This window comes from Sphaerodactylus townsendi, linkage group LG05 (assembly GCF_021028975.2).
Source record: "Sphaerodactylus townsendi isolate TG3544 linkage group LG05, MPM_Stown_v2.3, whole genome shotgun sequence".
NCBI classification, from domain to species: domain Eukaryota; kingdom Metazoa; phylum Chordata; class Lepidosauria; order Squamata; family Sphaerodactylidae; genus Sphaerodactylus; species Sphaerodactylus townsendi.
Window position 1 is genome coordinate 45334543 of NC_059429.1, and position 18461 is coordinate 45353003.

Consider the following 18461-nt stretch of genomic DNA (forward strand, 5'->3'; position numbering starts at 1 on the left):
GATATTTCTGATCTCAAACAGTGCTAGAAATTCCCCATTTCATTAATACCCCAAACAATACAAAGCACTCCCAATCCCAATATTTTAGGACTCCTGAAATTCAGTCGCTTTGAAATATCAGGAATTTTTCAGCTTCTACTCCTTCTAAGGAGAACTAGACATAGCATTCAGAGACCCAGTCTATTCTTGTTGATAACCTGATAATTCTGAAATCAAAATGATATCCCTGAAATGATATCCATATTTCCAAAATTTTACTAAAACAATGATAATGCCCCTTCTGAAACAAAATGGAACTGGAAAGAAAATTTTAGTACATCCCTAATGAGAGATCATAACAAAATCTAACGATCTCGGATAACAAGTAAGAATGCTCACTATTCTTGCTTATATGAGACAAATACTAGGCACCAGTAAGTATTTGCTGTAGTTTTCAAAGTCAAATGTTTAAGCCATTCACTTATGTCAAGAGCACTGAGATAGAACAGGAAAAGCACGCTTGCTGTACCATTTTATGTAACTGTTAATTAAGAGGAATATATGGATCAATGTTCGCCAGCTAACTAGGGAAGCATATGTACACACTGAAGTGCTAATGAAAAAGGGTCCTTTGGATACTTATCGAGAAGGGCCTTTCTACTGGTAGGCCAGGAGAACATCTTGTATGGGTGTCTTCTCCACCAGTTGAAAGGAGGCAGGAAACAGAAAAAAATTCTCCATGTACTTCCTGTAGAGGATCCATAGGCCATTTACCTCAGTACCCCTGCCTGGCATAGCAGTGTTCCTTCTGACCAAAAACCACACAAGAAACGATAACACAAAACTATGGAGATGACATTTAGGCTCAAGAGGAACCCTAACACTGAACATTTTCCCAACAATGAACATGGACAACTTAATATTTTTATAGAGTACGATCGGGGATTAATAGATACTCGGGGGCCCCCAGATGTCTTCTTGGCCTACCAGTAGAAAGGCCCTTCATGGTAAGTATTCAATGGACCCTTCTACTGAAGGCGGAGGACATCTTGTATGGGACCTCCCCAAACAGTGTCCCAAATATGGGCGGGCTTCATCAATCCCCAATAATGTTCTCCAGAACTCTCCTGCCAAATGCTGATTTGGCTGAGGCGACTGACTGAATTTTGTAGTGTCTCACAAAGGTCGATATAGATGATCAGGTGGTTGCCTTACATATCTCCTCTACCGATGTGTGATTTCGAAACGCTGCGTTTGTGGCTGCACTATGAATGGAATCCTGTCGGGATACCTTGTAGGCTTCGATACAGCATGTTTTTAGTGTGCTGCTAATCACTGCTTTCGACATTTGTGCCCCGATATTCGGTGGGTTAATGTTAATGAAGAGGCTTTCCGGTTTTTTTGATACCTTCAGTCCTGATAATAAAGGCTTTTAGAGCCTGTCTAACATCCAGATTATGCCATAATTTTTCTTTCGGATGCATTGGATTAGGCAAGAAGTTGGGAACTACAACCTCCTGTCGCATATGAAACTCTGAATTAACTTTAGGTACAAAGGTTGGATCCATGCGTAGGACCACTCTATCTTTGTGGAAGACGCAGAATTTTGAGTTGATCGACAGTGCCCGCAGTTCTGAAACTCTTCTAGCAGATGTTATTGCAATTAAGAAGAAAGTTTTCATCCTTACCCATCGAAGGTGTATATTTTGAATTGGTTCAAATGGTGCCTTAGTGAGGGCTGACAGGACAGCATGTAATCTTCAGGAAGGGAACCTGTGTACCACGGAGGGTTGAGAGAGACAAACCCCTTTTAGAAAGCTCAGGATATCGGGGAGTTCGGTAACAAGTATGCTATTCACGGCATGGACGACTGTTTCTAATGCTGATAGTTGTATTCGTAGGGTGGAACTTCTAAGTCCCAACTCGAACCCCTGTTGAAGGAATTCTACGATGTTTGTAATTGATGGTTGTTCTTGGTCTAGCTGTTTGCGTCTGCACCATCTGACAAAAGCCTTCCAGGAAGAGTTGTATATGTTAACTGTTGATTGTCGGCGGGATGCCAGAATAGTATTCGTGACCTGTTCAGAATACTGATTTTCTGATTAGACTAGACCGCTAAAGCGCCAAGCAGTCAGCTTGAGCCATGCGGGATCGAGATGTGAAATGGGACCTTGGGTTAGAAGGCTCGGACTGGTGGGAATGGTAATCGGGGATGACGTGGCCATCTCCTGAATGGTAGAATACCACGGACGTCTGGGCCATCTGGGTGCTACCAGAATTACTGTTGTCTTCTCTGCAATTATTCTCCAAAAGCAGGTGTGGAATCAGAGGAAATGGAGGGAAGGCGTACAGAAGGTGTCTGGCCATTCCGCTGTCATCGCATCTGTGGCTACTGCTTTGAGATGGAAGTTCCTTGTCATAAACAACTGTAGTTGTGCGTTTTCTGGAGGAACAAATAGGTCTATTTCTGGTTCACCCAGTTTTTTGCAGATCTGTTGAAAGACCATGGGGTCTAGACGCCACTCACTTTCAGTGATCTTTTTTCATTTTAACCAGTCTGCGGAGCTGTTTTGCGCTCCTCGTATGTGAAGTGCCTTCAAGGAGGCAAGATGAATCTCCACCCATTGTAGTATTTTTGATGCTTCCTGATGCAGTCTGGATGACCGTGACCTGCCCTGATTGTTGATATACATTTTCACTGCCATGTTGTCTGTTTGAATTACAACATGTTGCTGGTGAAGCTCTGGTAGAAAATGTTGAAGGGCCAGGCAGATTGTCCACTTTCCAGCACACTGATGTGAAGTTTGGACTCCTTCTTGGACCAATCCCCCTGAATGAATTTTTGATTGAGGGTTGCCCCCCAACTCTGGAGGCTGGAGTCTGTGAACAGCTGTGGTCTGGATCGATGTAAATACTGTTTGCCCCGTTCTAGATTGCTTCGAGTTGTCCACCACAAGAAGCTGTTGCGCACAGGCAGAGTGAGTGTTAAATGCCTGTCCCATTTCAGGATAATGTCTGTCTGGTATGGACAGAGGAACCCCTGTAGAGGTCTCGTATGGAATCTGCCCCATTAGGTCAGGTTGATTATCAAAATGAAAAGTCCCAGCAGCCTTGCTAGTTGGTTTAATGAGTCATGTTTTGCTGACCTGACGGCTGTTGATGCCCTTTGAATTTTTATTATCTTGTCTCTCGGGATGAATAGAGAGTCCTTCATCGTGTCTAGGATTGCCCCTAGATGCTCTAGTCTCTGAGATGGGATCAGAGAACTTTTTTCTATGTTGACAAGAAAACTGTGCTGTGGGAGTATGTCCTGCACTTTGACGACATCTGCCATGGGTTGTTGTCTGGACCTTGATCGGATGAGCAGGTCATCCAGGTATGGGTGTATATGGATTTCCTGTTCTCTTAACAGGGTGATCGGGTACCTTGGAGATAGCACCTTGGAGAATGTCCTTGGGGCTGTTGCTAATCTGAACAGAAGAGCTCTGTACTGGAAGTGTAAGCCTTGAGTGATGAACCTGAGAAACTTCCTGTGAGCTTGGTTGATTGGAATGTGCAGGTAGGCCTCTGTTAAATCCAGAGATGTCATGAAGTCGTTGAGTCGAAGGGTGGCCGTGATGGATCACAGGGTTTCCATCTGGAATTTGGGCATCCAGATGCATTTGTTGATTTGTTGTAGATTCAAGACCACCCACCAGTCCCCATTGCGCTTGGAGACGGTAAAGAAATGAGAATATACTCCTGAGCACTTCTCTGAGGGCAGTACTGTCTCTAACACTTGTATTTTGAGAAGGTGGGAGATCGCTTCCATGGTCCTGGCAGCCTTGGCTGGTGTTTTTGACAGAGGTGATATTAGTGTGTGATGGTGAGAGATTTTGATGAACTCTATTACATATCCAGTAGTCACCAGATCTCTGGTCCACCTGTCTACATGGTTGTCCTGCCACATTGCCTGAAAACACTGGAGGCGGCCTCCCACTGGAATACTTGTGTAGTCATTGTTTTTTTCTAGTTGTGGGGAAGGACTTCCCCTGTTTGTTGAAAGGTCTGAAGTTCTGTTTGTTGTTCCAAAAGGAATTCTTTGGTTGCCAATTGTTTCTCGCACCTTCTTTTTGGGGTCTGGGCAACACTCTATGAGAGCGAAAAGTTAGCCTAGTAGTAGTTTGAGAATGCTCCTGTCTGATGAATTTAGGCATTGCCTTCTTTTTGTCTTTGGTCTCAATTAAGACCTGTTCCAATTCTCCACCAAACAGGCCCCCGCCATGATAGGAATAACCGGCCATAACGTTTTTTGATGGTGTGTCCACTTGCCACGGCCACAGTTAAGTGTTGCGTCATGCCACCATGTTGGATGCCACGGCCTTCGCCACCAATCACATAGCATCAAAGGTGGCATCTGCTATGAAAGCATTACCCATAAGCACTCTCTCTACCTCTCTCTAATGCCTTGCTCTTCTGTAGGTAGAACATCCAGAATTTTCCTAAGCCATACCATTGTGGCTCTAGCCATGGTAGATGATGGTGTAAGTGTTTTAATGGCTGCTGCCAACCACTCATGAGATCACATAGAGCTGCCTCAGACCTTCTGTCCAGAGGGTCCTTAACATTACCCTCTCCCTCCTTAGCTACTAAGGCGCCCAAGTGGAGCACTGCCACTGGAGCATCCACCAGGGTTTTTTGAAGAATAGAATGAAACTGTTGTGGCATTAGGTACTTTCTCCTAAAGGATGTGGGTAGGTCTTTATGTGCTGTGGGATTTATCCACTCTCTTTGGATCCTCTTAACATAGCACTCGGGCACTGGAAAGTATTTTTCTTTCTCATTTTGCTGAGGGAAGTAATCTGCTTTTCCCTTGGGAAAGTCCCTGATAGGTTTTGTCAAATGCGAGTAGGAGGAAGCAATAGCAGGTTCCTCTACATCCTCTGGGTCTTGTAAATCCAATGCTGAAATAGTTTTGGTGATAAGTAGTTGAATTTCCTCCAGCTTAAAGAACTGTGCAGATTGTTCTGCATTGTCGTTATGAGGGTCTTCGCGGTCAGAAAAATGTTCACTGTCATTCCCTTCAACAACAATAGATCCACCCTCCTCTTCCTCTCCTGGGAAGGATAGGGGGTTCTGCCTGAGAGTGCCTGAGTCCTCCGGGGGAGGGGTGGTGGCAGCTAAGGGGAGCTCTCAGGGGCTGATTATCAGGGCAACCTTGGTTCCTGCACTGATCCCTGGCATCCCTGGCTTTTTCAATCTCCTTCCTGAGGAATTCAGCAAAGGCCTCCAGAGGGGCATTAAGCCAGGCAGTTTCATTGATTGGAGACTGCTGACTGAAGGCTTTTAGCTGGGCCTCTTGGGATTGTGAGGTTTCTCCTCCCACCAGGGTCCCCTGTATTTGCCTTGAGGCAGATTCGTCAGGAATGCCCAGGTCGCTTCCCCGTTGGGGTTAGAAGCTGAGTGCTCTGGAGCCCTGGGAAGGCTGGAGCTGCCTGTGGACTGTGGAGCCGCCTGAAATGGCTGCGCCCTGGGAAGGCGCTGAGCTTCTTGCTGGGCGCCACCAAGTCTTCCATGCAGCCAGCCGTCTTTTTGCCTGCCGCTTTTTTTTCTTCTGCAGCTGTAGTGGGGGCTGAGGTGCTGGCCGAGTGTATGTGCTGGCAATTTGCTATGGCTGACCTAGTCCACTCTGTGGATGAACTAGAAAATGCCTCCCTCTCGGGAGAAAACGATCTGAGGGACATATCTCTGGCATGCAAAAAGTGGTGGGAAACTGTTTGGCCTTTTGGCAGGCCATTTGTCTGAAAGACCCCACTAGCTGTCCCTGCTCCATTACAACTCTCATACAGCTTCCTAGCACAAACAATTTACTCACAACATGAATTAGGACAAAGACATCAACGGAGACACTACAAGTTAAAGCACCTGCAAGAGCCTGAAACAATCCATGCACTCCTTGCAGAGGCAGGAAAAATACTGGGGTAAATGGCCTCTGGATCCTTTACAGGAAGTACATGAAGTAGTTTTTTTCAGTTTCCTGCCTCCTTGCAACTGGTGGAAAAGACACCCACACAAGATGTCTTCCACCTCCAGTAGAACACATATTTTTGCCGGTATTTGTCATCTTAGAAGCTAATTTTGAATCACTGAAACAGAACTAGTCATACATTCTTTACACCAAAAATATAATACATTCCATAAGGTGTGTCAATAAATTTTCCAATTTCTTCATAAGGGTACTGCATCCAGTAACTTTTAAAATTTTTTTAATAGTCATTAATATATTTCCATTCTAATATAATTTTGATCAATTATGTTCAACAAGTTTCCCCATGCCTAGACTGTAATTCTAAAGGGCTTAGACGAGTGTCAGTCTGTTGCAGCAAAATTAAACAAGAATCCAAGTTACCACTGGACTCCTGCTAAATTTTACAAACTGGAGAGATATAAACAGAGTAAAGCTTTCATCAAAGAGAATCATAATCAGTTTGGTTCCTAAAACTATATAAGAATATTGTATTTTGGGAACATAAAGTCCTTTGAATGGGCATGTGTAAAGCTATCAAGTTACTGTAGAAAGTAAGTTAAGGTTTACCCTTCAGGAGCTCTGCTATGTTTGCATCAGTAAGAGTACTGCATATCAGTTTTCAGGTGATCTGGATCAGATCATTAGATAGGAATAAATATAAAAGTCCAGTAGCACCTTGAGTAACAACAAGGTTTCTAGCAGAGTATGAGCTTTTGTGAGTTTTATGTAAGTACAGTTGCCTGTCTGTAAGAATCACATGAATAGCTTCATTGCTTCTCCTTTTAACGGAAAGGGCAGTACTAGCTCTATCATAGTACCATACTGCATTTGAAATGAAAGAAGAAATCATTTAGGGAGGCATTTAAAGTACAATACTCAGGCTCAGGGACCAGAATTGACATGATGACCTTAATTAGGTCAGGAACCTCATTTAGGGAAACTCTTGTGCATTCAACTACCCCACACTCAACATGAGGGGTTACTGGCCTGCAAACTTTGTTATAAATTTGAGCGCATTATCTTTTCAATATGTTCAAAGGGAAGTTGGGAATGAACCTTGATTACTTACCTTGAAGGTTCCCTCTGCTCTGATGAAGGGAGGACATCTTCAAATGTGGGTTATTCCCATTGGTTGCTCAGGGAGGTACAACTACTACTTTGTATCCCCTTGCTGGGCTGTTGCTGCCAAGTTTAAAACTTTCTGAGCAATATAAGTCAACTAAAAATGTAACACTTGTAACTTAGAACCTAACTATTAGAACCTAACTATCACAAACTGTACATAGATCTCCTAATTTACGGGAGAGAAGGACAAATTAGGATAGAATAGAAGGAGAATTTGTCTGTGATTTTGCTAGTGTGTAACATCCATTGTAGCTTCTCTCCTGCTGTTGTCTCTGATGCAGGACTTGCCGTCTTGGTGTTTGTAGTCTGCATGTTGGTCTTCTTACCATATGCATGCGCCCAGGTGGGTAAGATATCCTCCCTTTCTCAAAGCAAAGGGAAATTTCATGGTAAGTAATCAAAGTTTGTTCTCACTCTGATGGGGAGGGCATCTTCAAATGTGGGTCATCCAAAAGCGATTTTCCGAATGGGCTGGGAGTTCTTATGCATCTACAACATTCTGTAACACCCATAAAACCCTCCTTCTGAATGCTGTATCTGCTGAAGAGGTGGTATTCATCTGGTAATGTCTTTTGAATGTGGAGGCTGAAGACTATGTGGCAGCGGAGCAGATTTCCTCTACTGAGGCTTGTCTAAGGCAATATTGGTGACTGCACTTCTTACTGAGTGCACTGTTATGTCTTTGGTACCTGTAGATTATTGGATTGATATGCTTGAATTATGCATTTTTATCATGTAGTACTGGACATCTTTTTGCCCTTGTTAGGTACTGTGATGCAGATGAATAGGGAGTCTCATGTTCTTAGAGCCCTTTATAGATCTAGGAGTTTATCTTGGAGCAGAAAGAAGGAAGATGTTCTTATTCCCTGTGGGATGACTTTGGATTTGTGAAACACATACTCTCTGTCTGGCTGAAAGAGCTCCCAGCTCTGATACTCTCCTGGTTGAAGTGAACCCTAGAATCAGACCCAATCCTAGACTGAGTGGGTTAACCTTTCACCACTTAGTGAATGCCTTCCATGAAGTGTTATACATGTGTTCAGTGGATGTTCTCTTGCAAGAAATAATGGTGTCTATGACCTCCTTGTCATAGCCTAGTTCTATGAGTCTTTGCCTCTCAATCGCCATGCGGCCATAACCATACTGGTTATGGGTGAGTGGTTGGTCCCTGATGGAGAAGGTTGGGAACTGGTGGTAGTCTTCACAGTTAGTTATACTAACATAGGGAACTATGGTCTCCGTGGCCATTCTGGAGATATGAAGATGATGTCTTCCTTTTCCAGGGTGCCCTTGATCATATCCATGCTGTCTACAGACAGTAAGTCAGAGGACTACTAAGGGTAGTTGCAGCACTTCCATAGCCTGACTTTCCAGGCTGAATTGGGAAATTGCCCACTGGACATTGGTTTTGGCCACACAGCTTTGATAGGCCTCTTGAAGTTCTCTGGAAGAGGGGGTGCCTTCTCTGCTGATATGGCTCTTGTTTCCCTTACACTTGGACCCTTCTCTTTTGTACCCCTCTGTGCTACCTGGTTCCTCTGTAAGGTTGAGGGCAGCTATGGTTTTGGCTATTGGGGATTGGGAATCTTCCATGTTAAAAAGTTTGGAGGGCTGTTCTGCTGATGGTTCTTCCTCCTCCCCTAGGAATTCTCCCTCCTCTTTTTCTTCCTGAGAGGGAAGAGAAAGAGGGAGCTGCCTATATAGGACCCTGGTAGGCTCCTTATGAAGAGGCATTTCTGGCTGCCTTGGTGGGTCAGCTGCGTGATTGCCTTCTCTGAGTGGCAACATTATCATCTGAGCCTGGCATTTCTGATGATATGGGTGAGGGAGATCGATCGCCATTTTGGATGGTGTTGGATGGTGATGGTTGGTCTGGAGGCACAGAATGTTCTCCCTCACTGTCCTCTGAATGAGCTGGGAGAGATCCCAGGGACAAAATAGCCACTCTTCCTCTCACAAATTTGCAGCCCGACCTCTATTTGGGGAGGGGATCCTGGTACTTTACACCTAGCAAGTGATCTGGCACTCCCAGTAGAAACTGGGGCTTTTTGGGCGTCTGGCAGGCCATCATCGCCACTCAGGACCGAACTAGCTGCATTGGAGGAGGCTTTTGCTGTTGTAGATTTTTTTTGCACCTTTTTTAGGCAGCACCTCTTCCCACATTCATTTTTGCAATTTCTCTTGCTGCATCTCCTTGAGTTGCTCCTGGTCCACTTTTTGCAAACTGTGCTCTGGCTGCTGCGCCCACAGCAAACCTGGGTCAGCGTGCCCCTCTCTGAGGAATTCTTCTTCAAGTCTTTAAGCCCTCTCTCTTTCTTGTTTCCTGTCTCCGTAGGAGAAACAACTGGGTCAAGGAACAGAAATAAAGAATGAGGGAAGAATAAGAGGAGGATAGGGTTTTTTGTAGGTAAGATTTAATAGAATAGGTATTGTAGTAAGTAGGAATGGGGAGAGGGGTGAAAGGTGGATAGGAGAAAAAATTAACTAGAGGCTGAAGAGTCCTCACTAAGTTGTTCTCTCTACTGCGAGACAGGAATTAAACTGGGTAGTAACAGTTCAGTAGGGAGACAAAAAGCATTTTAGTCCTGCCTCCCTGAACGACCAATGGGAATAACCCATATCTGAAGATGTCCTCCCTCCCTCAGAGCAAGAACACCAGGTTAATTTCCGAATTCGGTTACCAGATGGCAGAACAGCATAATACAATGCTTTTCAATTACTTGCAAAACATCCTTTGCTAATTAGTTAATCTTACTTATAATTATTTAATTGTATCTATTAACTGCATGAATGTTAAGCCTGACAGAAGCACCTGGGATACTTAAGTGAGATTGTTCAGTAAAAATATGTTTTGAAATTATTCTGAAGTTACATTGTTGGTTAACTTTTCTCAAACTTTGCTATTTTATTCCATTTCACATGTAAGTTTTTAAAACATAATTAGTCAGACAGAGACCTTTATTAGCATTATAAATTACTATATTACAATATTAAAAACAAAAGGGAATGTTTATCTATTAACTGAACCCATTAAAATACACTAAAAATATGCATTAGATATCTGCCTTGTATACAGAAAGCAAAGAGAGCTAAATTTACCATGACTATTTTATGGAGAACGTAATTAGTATTGTTAACACTTATATCATATTATATCATATCTACTTAAGACTGAAGGTGGCTAACAATGTAACCTCGGGCATAAACAGTCCAATTAACAAGATTTTTTTTATTTTTAAAAATATAATTAAAAACACGTGGAATATATTACCTGTTATATCATCATCAGCCCAGTCCCATTTTCTCCTTTCTCCCAACCAGAATTCTCCCAATTTATTCCTACCTCTTTTTAGTATGTACCTATTACTTTTATACTCACACACTATCATATGAGACAAGAAACAAAGCAAATAGTTTTTCTTCCAGACACACACTACTGTCACATTCTACTATCATATTTTAATTGCTGTGAAACAACTATTAATCTTAGGAAGTATTCAACACAGAACATAATCCTAGAATTAAAAAAAGTTTTAAATAATAACAGCCAGTTAATACCCATTTGTTTTACTTTATAGCAATCTTTCTGATAAACATTTACTTTTTATAAAATACATGGGCTTTGCCCCTTCCTCTCTGACCAACAGTTTATCCAGTATTTTCCACTCCAACTGGCAGCATTTTTTTCTGGGCACAAGGTAAAGATTTTGAAGTCACCTACTGCCTGATCTTTTTAAGTGGAGATGCCAAGAATTGAACAAGGGACCTTCTGCATACAAAGAAGACCTTCTACCACCTATCCATATTTGCAGCCTCCAAAGAAATCTTCTTAAGGCCGCCAATTAAGTGCCAACCTTAACATTTCCAAAGTGTTTAAAGCTCAGCAAAATGAGTAGAAATAGGAGAGAAGTCAGGCTAGGGATAGAGGTTAGTTTCTTGTTGTGCTGATGGCAGCCAGGGCAATTCCCACATTTATTTATATACAATGGTTTTTATAATAGATTTTTAATGAAATTATGAGAATAGGTTAGAATGAGGCTTTATAATAATAGTTAGAAAATAATAGTTAGAAAATAGTAATTCAATATAGCAGCAATAATTAGAAAAGGTAGTTATTCAAATATGGAACTTGGAAGGCTGACTGCTAAAATTTTGGGCTGGCTCCTAGAACCAAAGAAACTTTCAAGTCCTGTGTAAGACTATCCTCTTTCAGAGGAATTCCTGCTCAGGTCACTTTTGTGATACGCTTTACAATGAGACAGCAATTCAGAGGAGTAGATACCAGGGGACCGGGGGTGCGCTTTGCACCAGGCGCATTGGGAGGGGGGAATTCAGGTTCATTTGTGTTTTTTTTGGTATTTTTAGTGTTTTTCAGTTTTTGGCCTGCAGTTTTTAGGCTAGCAGCACCAAAATTTCAGGGATTTTTTGGGAGACTCTCCTAATGATACCACCCAAGTTAGGTGAAGTTTGGTTCAGGGATCCAAAGTTATGGACTCCCAAAGGTGGTGCCCCATCCCCCATTGTTTCCAATGGGAGCTAATAGAAAATGAGGGCTACACCTTTGAGGGTCCATAACTTGGGACCCCCTGAACCAAACTTCACTAAACCTGGGTGATATCATCAGGAGAGTCTCCTAAAGATACCCTGAATTTTTGGTGCTGTTAGCTTAACAATTGCACCCCTGATAGCAACCCCCACCCCAATTTTCCCAGCTTCTCCTTTTAAATCCACTTTAAAGGGAGAACCTGAGGTCCCCAGTTTAAACATTGAAAGTGATGCTGTTTCAGAGTTGGGGAGAATCCACCCCAAAACAGTATCACTTTTAATGTTTTTTTAACTGGGGACCCCAGATTCTCCCTTTAAGGTGGATTTAAAAGGAGAATCTGGGCTCCCTAGTTTAAACACCATTGAAAGTGATGCTGTTTGTGGGTGGATTCCAGCATCACAGTGGCCGCCCATGGGGAGGTGCGAGGGCCCCACCAAAACGGTCCATTTGTTACTTACGTGAAGGGCCTTTCTCCTGGAAGGCCGGAGGGAATCTGGATGGATGGGTTGTTCTCTTCCTGTTACTAGGAGGCAGGACTTCTCTGAACTTTTTACTTCACTTCCTCCCTATAACGGTCACTTCCTTCCGTTGACAGTTACAGATTGACCATGCAGTACATAGAGGAAAGACATGTATACACTCCCACATAACAAAACACAGAGCAGAAAAAAACCTGAGTGACAAAAACAACAGTTGAAAAACAACCTGCATGACTGAAAAACATCCTAACATGAATTATCCAGAAATGTGCAATACTAACAACTCAGAACTTTTAACTAGTAGTCTAATAAAAACCAGCTGAATAACAAGGATACGAAGACCAGAAGGGAAGGCCCAGATTCCCTCTGGCCTTCCAGGAGAAAGGCCCTTCGCGTAAGTAACAATGGACCGTTCTCCTGAAGGCGGAGGGAATCTGGATGAGACCTAACAAAGCAGTGTCCCCCTCTCCTCGGGTGGGTTTACTGGTCTCCTTAAACGTGTTGCAACACTCTAGATCAAAAAAATCATTCTGGAGGCTGCCCAGGATTGGATCTTGTAGTGTCGCACGAATGAGGATGATGACGACCAAATTGCGGCTTTACAGATGTCTGCAATAGACACCCGTTGTCTGAGTGCGGCTTTGGTCGCCGCACTCCGAATTGAATGGGCCGAAATACCTGATGGGATGGAAAGATTGGTATTTTTATAAGCCTCAGCTATGCATAGTTTTAGTGCCGGGCTGATGGCCGAAGTAGACATTTGTTGACCCAATTTGGGGTATGAGATATTGATGAACATACTATTTGTCTGTCTAAATTTTTCAGTACGTTCGATGTAGACCTTTAAGGCTCTGCGAACGTCTAATTTGTGCCAAATCTTTTCGTTTTCCCCCACTGGCTTAGGGAAGAAGGTGGGAAGAACAATTTCTTGATTTAAGTGGAAGGTTGAGCAAACCTTAGGTCTAAAAGTTGGATCAGTGCGCAAAATGACCTTATCAGGGTGAAAATAACACAGGCTAGAGTCGATGGACAAGGCCTTAATCTCAGATACCCGCCTGGCCGTGGTGAAGGCAATCAAAAAGAGGAGCTTTGTTCTTAGCCATCTAATGTGAATGGATCTGATGGGTTCAAACGGTTTTCTGGTGAGTGCCAGTAGGACTGTATGAAGGTTCCAAGACGGGAAACGATGCTGAACCAGGAGTTGAGATTGAAGCACCCCTTTGAGAAAACGGCGAACATCAGCATGCTGTGATATATGTGTACCTGTAGATGTGGACCGTACCGTTGATAATGCCGCAAGTTGTCTCTTGAGTGCGGCGGCTCGCAACCCTGAACCAAAACCATCTTGAAGGAAAGCCAACAGGACCCTTACATTAGTTATTTCTGGGTTTATGTCCCTTTGTGTGCACCATTTTACAAAGGTTTTCCATGTATAATTGTAAATTTATGTTGTAGAGGGTTGTCTGGAAGCTAGAAGTGTGGTTATTATCTCATCAGAACCTTGGCTTTCAGATTGGACTGTTCAAGAGCCAAGCGGTTAGCTGAAAATGTCCTGGTTCTGGGTGGCAAATCGGTCCCTGACGCAGTAGATCTGGTCTGTCTGGAAGATGGAAAGGTTGACCATGGGAGAGTTCCGTGACGGTGGAGAACCATGGCCTTTGAGACCAGAAAGGTGCCACCAATATAAGGGGATTCCGTTGCTTCATCAGTCTGCGTAGAAATTTGGATATGAGCGGGAGTGGAGGGAACGCGTGCATCATTCCCCTGGGCCAGGGAGATATTAGGGCATCCGTGTCCAGGGCAGATGCGTGGAAGTACCTGGTCATAAACTGGGGAAGCTGTGCATTCAGGGGAGTGGCAAAGAGGTCCACCTGAGGGAGACCGAATCTGACTGTGATCTCCTGAAAAACCTCTGGATGAAGTTGCCACTCGGCATTCAATATTTGCTGTCTGCTCAACCAATCTGCTCCGGTATTCAGGATTCCGCTGATATGTTCCACCTTGAGAGAGGCTAGATGGATCTTTGCCCATGACAGAATCCTGGAGACTTCCTTCTGTAGCGCTGATGACCTGGTGCCTCCCTGGTTGTTTATGTATGCTTTTGCCATTGTATTGTCCATCCTTACTAGGACGTGATGACCTTGGACAATGTGGGAAAAATGAAGAAGAGCCAGATAAATTGCTCGCATCTCGAGTAGATTGATGGGCATCGTTCTTATTGCAGGTGACCACGTTCCCTGGGCAACTTGATGATTTAAGGTCGCTCCCCATCCTGTCAACCTGTCATCTGTGAACAGTTGGATGCTGGAAGGGATCAGATAGGTTTCCCCTTTGGACAAGTTGAGGGTGGAAGTCCACCATGTCAGGCTGTTCTTGACGGATGTGGGAACAGTTAGCTGTTTATCTTGCTTTAGCATAATGTCCCTCTGGTATGGTCTCAGGAATAACTGCAATTGTCTGGAGTGGAAGCGGGCCCATTGTAGGGAGTCTATTGTTGCAACCAGGAGACCTAATAGACTGGACAGGCCCATCAGGGAGGACTTTCTGTTGGTTATAACTTTGGTCGTCAATTGTTGAATTTTTTGGATTTTTTCTGGTGGTAGGAAGAGGGGAGTTTTGCTGGGTATCAATAATTGCCCCTAAATGCTCTATGCGTCGCATGGGAACGGTGATGCTCTTCTCTAGATTGACCAGAAACCCAAAGTACTCTAGGGTTTGTAGCACTTCTCGAACGTCGTTGTGGGCCCTTTCCTCTGACCTGGACCTGATCAGCAGGTCGTCTAAGTATGGGTGGACGTGTATTCCGCGCTGACGAAGTCTCACCACTGGGGGGGGAAGAGGACTTTTGAGAATACTCTCAGAGCTGAAGATAGGCCGAACGGAAGAGCCCTGAACTGCCAGTGATCCTTCCCCACTGCAAACCGAAGGTATTTGCGATGAGATGGGTGATTCGGGATGTGGAGATATGCCTCTGTTAAGTCCAATGATGTTAAGAACTCTCCCTCCCGAAGGGAAGCCGATATGGTGCGCAGGGTTTCCATCTTGAAGTGGCGCAGCCTTATAAAACGATTCACCAATCTTGGGTTCAAAATGGACCTTCAGTCTCCCGACCGCTTGGGCACTGTGAAGAAATGGGAATAGGTACCTGTGTGCCTCTCTGAGTCTAGCACAGATTTCACAGCTCAAATTGTTAACAGATGTTGAATTGCCCTGGCGGTTCTGATTTTCTTGGTTGGGGAGTTGCTCAAGCCTGACGGAATGAACTTGTGGGGGGGGGGAGAATGGCAAACTCTATAGTGTAACCATGTGTTACCACGTCTTTTGTCCAACTGTCTATGAATGGTTCCTTCCAGCGGTGCTAGAAGTGGAGCAGCCGCCCCCCGACTGGTATGGCAGCATAGTCAAGATCACGAATTTTTAAAAGGTTTGGGGAATCTGTCTGACTTTCCATAAGAACGAAAATTCCCCCTCCCTTTACCTGATTGTTGTGGTTGCCAAGAGGGTCTCCTCCCATCTCTGTTGAAATGGGGTAAGGTCCTATGCGCACGAAAGGACGTGTGAGACGTTGGTCTGATTTGGCAAACCTGTCTAGGCATAATCCTATTATCTTTGGTGTTAACCAAGACCTGCTCCAGGTCCTTACCAAATAGTTTCTGCCCATAAAAGGGATAACCCGCAACCACTATTTTTGATTGGAAATCTGCGATCCAGGAACGAAGCCATAAGTTTCTCCTGGTTGAGATGGAACAGGCCATGGACCTGGCCGCCATTGTAAGTGCATCTGAGGAGGCATCAGCCAAGAATGAGGCCCCTATAAGCAGTCTGTCTAGACCAGTCTGTCTAGACTGCCCTGTCTTCAGGTGGCAGGAGGTCAAGGATGCGCTTAATCCAGACCAGAAGTGCCCTAGACACTGTTGTGGTGGGAATTAGTATTTTCATGACTGAAGCTTGCCATTCATGGGCCTTTTTTAAAGCCGCCTCAGATCTCCTATCTAAGGGGTCCCAAACACTGCCATCGCGATCTTTGGACACCAGATTGCCCAATTGGATGTTGGCAACCGGTGCATCTACGACAAGTACCTGTAAAAAACTAGTCACATAATCTGGGACTGGATACATTTTCCTACAAGCCGGAGGCATAGCCTTACTAGCAGATGGGTTCTGCCATTCACGTCTAATTTTTCTCTCAAACGTTTGGGCAAGGGAAAACATTTGGAGGTTTCTCCATCCTCTGGGAAGTAACTCTGATTTCCTCTAGGGCAGCTCTTAATGGGTTTGCCCTGTGTCTGACCAATGGGATCCTCAGCATCTGCTGGGTCCTGGAGGTCTAAAGCTTTAATAGTTTTTGAGATAAGCAGCAGAAGATCCTCTGACTTAAACAGTCTCATTGCATTTTCAGTCTCATCTGGCAGAATAGGTTCTGAATCTGAAAATGGTTATCATCTAAGCACTCACCCTCACTTAGACTTTCCTCTTCCTCTGAAGCACTAGGAAAAGGATGTAACTCCCTCCTAACAGTGGCCATAGTTGAACAGGCCGCAAGGTTGCTTTGAATTGGCAGTACTGGTGCACTGTGTGCCATAGTTGATTGGCTGGACTGGTCATTTTGTGTGGCTATTTGTGTCCTGCTGGGGACTGTTCCCTGCAGGGAAGACCGATCTCTGGCTGGCAGGGATAGAGAAAACTCTTGTCTGAGTGACTGGGAGACAAATTGAATGAGTTCAAAGGGAGATATATTACTCCATGCACTAGCATCATTAGACAAAGCAAAATCCATAGATGTAACATATGATTTTAAATTTAATAATTTAATAATAGTGTATAACCACTGTCTAATACCTAATGCCAATAAAGGTTATTGTGATTGTGATTGCATCAGTAGACAGTAAAAGACTGTTTTGAACATTAATTCCCTCACCTCCTAAAGAGGGCTGGTTAGGCAAGGTTCTGGTGCCATCTGCTGGAGGGACTGGGACGTCTTGATTGCCAGTTGCAGGGCGAGTTAGTGGGGCGTCAGGGAGGCTACACGGAGCTGCCAACTGACATTCCGTTGCCATAGCAGCGCTGATAGTGCCTGCAGCTGTTTGATTGGCTCTCTGTTTTGCTTTCTTTTTACGAGCGGGAAGAGGAGGGGGCGTGGGAGGGGTTTTGTGCTTAGCGTTACTTTTACCTCCCTTTTTTGTTGTACCGTTCTTCTGTGCGCTGCACACGAACCCTGGGTGGGTTGGGCAAGCGCTCGTCCCTTCTCCTGGGTCTTCCGAGTTGTCCCCTGGGCGGGGGTCGGAAGCCCTTGCCGTCCTTGCTCGGGTAGTCTCCACAGAGAATTGAGCAAATGTCTCACGGGCAGGGGAAAAAGCCCTTTCAGTCATGACAGCCGTTTGTGTGCCAAAATTAGCACATCAAATGGCACCTGCCTCAAAAGGCGTTGCGTGCGCTTTCAAAAATAAACGGCCCACACTGAGGGAACACACACCAAGCAGGTGGATAAATGAAAAAATGCGGGAAACAGACACAGAAGACACAACTATCACACAAAAAACGACAAGAATGGAAGGGAAAGACAAAAAACTTAAGGCTCCTGAGGAAAAAAGCTGAAGAAAGGCATGGAGCCCGAAGGAAGTTGTACACTCCTGTATGAGGCAGGAACGTAACTGTCAACGGAAGGAAGTGACCGTTATAGGGAGGAAGTGAAGTAAAACGTTCAGAGAAGTCCTGCCTCCTAATAACAGGAAGAGAACAACCCATCCATCCAGATTCCCTCCGCCTTCAGGAGAACTCAGATTTTGCACCAGGCTCCATTTTCCCTAGTTACACCTCTGCAGAAATTATACTGGACTTCCTGTCCACTACTGTACGCACGTTAATATCAGCAATTTATGTTTAATGCCTTTACTGTACTTTCTGAGAACATTACCTGGTCAACCCATCCAAGCTGTATTATACTCTGGAAGGAGAAAAGACAAGATACCAGTATGGTATCATTCAGGGCTTAATGCAGCCTTCTTGGGCATTCTGATTCAAGAAACAGCTTGGCTAAGAAAAAGAAGTTGCCCGCCAAATTGTCCAGCATAAAGACCCAATCCCTCCACTGACAGTAGCTTTCAAGGAAACAACACCAAAGCCAGATTTTTTATAACAGACCTGCAGTGTCATGTGCAATTCGGCTCTCCTGTGTGGAGCACCTTAAAGCCAACTCAGCCACTTCAAAACCAGATCCATCAACAGAAGCTTACTACTTGACAGTGACTTTCACAATGGGATTATGACCAACATGTAGCACAGCAGGACAAACCTGTCAAGCAAACCATGCAGAGCACTGTTACAG

General features: G+C 44.3%; 1 protein-coding gene across 3 annotated transcripts in view; it reads right to left on the reverse strand.

The window, feature by feature from the left end:
* Positions 1 to 18461, reverse strand: part of PKN2 (protein kinase N2) — a 73149-nt gene that overhangs the window by 29571 nt on the left and 25117 nt on the right. The gene's annotated exons all lie outside the window — the stretch shown is intronic.